The following is a 4,134-nucleotide window of genomic DNA, read 5'->3' on the forward strand; positions in this document are numbered from 1 at the left end:
CACCCGTGAAACCGCCGGTCAGCCACGTGGGCGCCACGTCACAGGGCTTTGTGCTGCAGCGCAGTCAGGCTAACCCGGTTCTTCCCCCAACTCCCCCCAGGTCCCTCCAGGGCTGCCCTGGAGAAAATCCTACACATTCTCCCTTGTAAACAGCAGAGATCTGCTTTTCTCTCATTACCATGATGAGGAAGGCACATGTCTGCTCACACACCCGGACAGTACAAAGAGGATGGCGATGTAGCAGGATTTAAAATGCCCCGGGCGTGGCTGAAAAGCAGGTGTCCCTTTACAGACAAGATCCCCTGAGTCAGCGCGGGCCAGAATTTAAAGAACAGACTGGAAAAGTCTATTGATACTTAAGTTTTCAGTGCTATACCAGTGTGATGGGAACAGTGAGCTCAGGGTTACATAGATCAAGTTGGCATTTTTGGGTTTGCTCATAAACACTCTATGTCCGTGTCCTGCTTTATTTTTCCGCACCTGTTTTGTTGTCAGGAAATTCAAAGAGAGTCACAGGAACACAGGACCGAGTCTTAGGAAAATGCCCAGAATTCCTGATCGAAGGCTGCTGGCTTCCAAGTTCAGCAGCTATATGGGGTGTGGTTTGAAGCTGTGTTGCCTCTCTTCACAGAGGACAGATGGTTACTAGATACATTTTCTGCTCTGCTTACTTGTTTTCAACATTTAAAGGAATGAGTTAATATATTACTTAGAGCAGCGGTTCTCAACCTGTGGGTCGCGACCCCTTTGGGGGTCAAAGGACCCTTTCACAGGGGTCGCCTAAGACCATATATAATTACATATTGTTTTTGTGATTAATCACTATGCTTTAATTATGTTCAATTTGTAACAATGAAAATACATCCTGCATCAGATATTTACATGACGGTTCATAACAGTAGCAAAATTACAGTTATGAAGTAGCAACGAAAATAATTTTATGGTTGGGGGTCACCACAACATGAGGAACTGTATTAAAGGGTCGCGGCATTAGGAAGGTTGAGAACCACTGACTTGGAGGATATGTTGGATCTAAAGATGTCAAACCAAAGATTATCACCCATCACCTGCTAGCTCTCTGTGCTCATGAAGAGAGGCTTGAAATTTCTCCCCAACCCTTTGAAACTCACATAGGCTCCCCTGTAACAAGACGGCCTTGTTTCACGGTGCTGAGCGCCACTTTCTCTTTGCAATGTTAAAATTCCAAGTGACGACTGCACAGACATTATTTTCATTCTCCTCTGCTCTTTCAGTTCAATTACAACTGGCTTAAAAGTCCTGGGATTTACAAGTCATCTGATATTGCTTTACTCTTATGGTTACATGAAATCAAAGGTAACTCCTGACAGAGGGTTTCTCTAAGTGTTTATAAATCCATTCCCAGATCTTCCTCACGTCTATATTTTATGTTTTGGACAAATCTTGCTTCGATTATTAATTTAACATTTCGGATACTTAGATTACAGGCGCCTCTCACAGACACCAGAGAGGCATTACTGGACAGCCCCCTGGGTCAGCCCACTTGATTCTTGTCATGCTCGTAGGAATCAATTCAAATGAGTGACTCCAGATAATTGCATTGTGTTAAAACAAATTTATTAAGCAAGTAAACCATGCAAATGGAGTAAAGGGTAAGGCAAGAAATCTATCATCCGGCTGAAAGTGGGGATGGACTCTCTGGGCTAATTTGAGGAGCGAGCGTGGTGGAGCGGGGTGGGGAGGGTGTGCCTTATATACTTTTCTGACTATAGATTTTAAAATTTATCTGCTAGATATCTTGGTACTGGTGAACTCTTTTTAAAAAAATATATTTTATTGATTTTTTACAGAGAGGAAAGGAGAGGGATAGAGAGTTAGAAACATTGATGAGAGAGAAACATCAATTAGCTGCCTCCTGCACACCCCCTACTGGGTATGTGCCTGCAACCAAGGTACATGCCCTTGACCAGAATCAAACCTGGGACCCTTGAGTCCGCAGGCCGACGCTCTAGCTGCTGAGCCAAACCGGGTAGGGCCTGGTTAACTCTTTTACTTTGCCAGTATTTATGAGAAACACCTGGCAATTTTATCTTTACAAGCCCAGGGAATTTGCTGGCTTCACTGTTCATGGAGTGAAATAAACTGCCTCCCCTTTTGTTTTTCCTTTTCCAAAACGACTGACTTCTTTGTTTAGTGAGACAGATTTTTTTTCCTTTATTGATTAAGGTATTACAAATGTGTCCTTTTCCCCCCCATTGTAGTACTCCTTCTTCTTTCCTTCCTCCGTTTGGGGGGAAGAGGCATTAAAAAATCCCCTTCTCCAATAAGCCAGTTGGAGAAAGATAAATATCACATGATCTCACTCATATGTGGGATATAATGATCAACATAATTTGATGAACAAGAATAGATCCAGAGACAAATGGTAGGGGAGAGGGGGTTATAGAACAACTAAAGGACTTGTATGCATGCATATTAACATAACCAATGGACACAGACACTGGGGCGGTGGGGGCTTGCCCAGGGTGGAAATGGCTGGGATGGGGGGTGGGGGTCAATTGGGGAAAAAGGAGACATATGTAAAACTTCAGACAATAAAAAAAATCCCCTTTTCCCCCCCTCCCCTTCCTCCTCTCTTCTGGATTCTTTCAGTTGTGGGGAGGGGTATTTGCTCTCAAGTGTCCTTAGTTGGGGAAGATAATGGCTTGTTATTTACAAGCTAGCTTCAAGCTCCCTAAATTGTTTGGCCTTGTTCAATTTTCTTGGCTTAGTTTCCTATTCCACTTGCTTAAAAATTTTTCTAGCTTCTCACTACCCTGTAACACATAGCCACAAAATTGCTGCTCACTTTTTAGAAATAGAATTATTTGGTACATGTGTTCTTTTTATAGTGCAAAACAATTCATTGTTATCCTATAATATGCTATAATTTACTGTGAATGTCCTATTTTTTATTCTTGGAGGCACCATATCTCCATGATTACTATTTGTCCTCATGGAGAATGTCATAATGAGAGCAATTTGAATATTGTAATAATAGATATTGCCAGGGAAATGTATATAGGGGTGGGCAAAAGTAGGCTTACAGTTGTCCATATGGAAAATAATGTAATAATTAATAAATAATAATAATAATATGAGAACAAACTTTCAAGTACTCATAACTATAAACCTACTTTTGCCCACCCCCTGTATTGGAGAAATTGACTATATCTCTCTTGATTATTGGTATAATTCCAAAGCTTAGCACAATACTAGATAGGTGGCAGTTTGTAAATATTAGTTCAGTGACTTAATATTAGCCTGGCTTAGATTTCTAGAGAATTCAGAGAAAAGGACATGTCATCTCTTTTCTTTAAGGTGTATAGTGCTGTGGGAAAGATAAATACGTACGAACATTACCAGGTAGTGCAGTTTAGTGCTAAAAGTTGAAACAGGAAATATATGCAGCAATTGGAAGTTCTTTCAGTTGCTATTATCTGGGTAAAAACTAGATGGTAGCGTTTCATTTGAACCTCTGAAAATGTATCTGATTTGATCAGGAAGGAAAACAAGTTTTGTATGCTTGGTATGAAGAGCAGAAGCAAACAAATCAGTGTATAATAAAGGCATATGTAGGTCAGAATGTTAGGCTGTAGAAAATGTGGGGGAAGCTTTGTAGAGAAGTCTAAGGAGATTTGCCTTCTTTATATAACATGGGGAAGTAATTTTACTGGTGTTTAGAGAAAAGGGAAATTACACGATCAAATATTATTTCATGAAAGCTACCTGATCGCACTGTGCGGATGATTTGCAGAGCTGAGAGATTGGTGATGGAAAAAATATGAGTGTGGTGACAATTAATTTTAAAGCAGTAGAAATAGAACAAAAGGTTGGGGTGTGAAGAGTTTTTTAAAAAAAGCAGTGTTGCCCTAGCCAGTTTGGCTCAGTGGATAGACTGAAGGGTCCCAGGTTCGATTCCAGCCAAGGGCACATGCCCAGGTTGCTGGCTTGATCGCCAGTCGGGGGGATGCAGGAGGCAGCCAATCAATTATTCTCTCTCATCATTGATGTTTCTATCTCCCTCTCCCTCTTCCTTCCTCTCTGAAATCAATAAAGAAATCAATAAAAATATATATTCATATATATATATATATATATATATATATATATATG

Source organism: Myotis lucifugus, unplaced genomic scaffold, assembly GCF_000147115.1.
Source record: "Myotis lucifugus unplaced genomic scaffold, Myoluc2.0 scaffold_111, whole genome shotgun sequence".
Classification (NCBI taxonomy): domain Eukaryota; kingdom Metazoa; phylum Chordata; class Mammalia; order Chiroptera; family Vespertilionidae; genus Myotis; species Myotis lucifugus.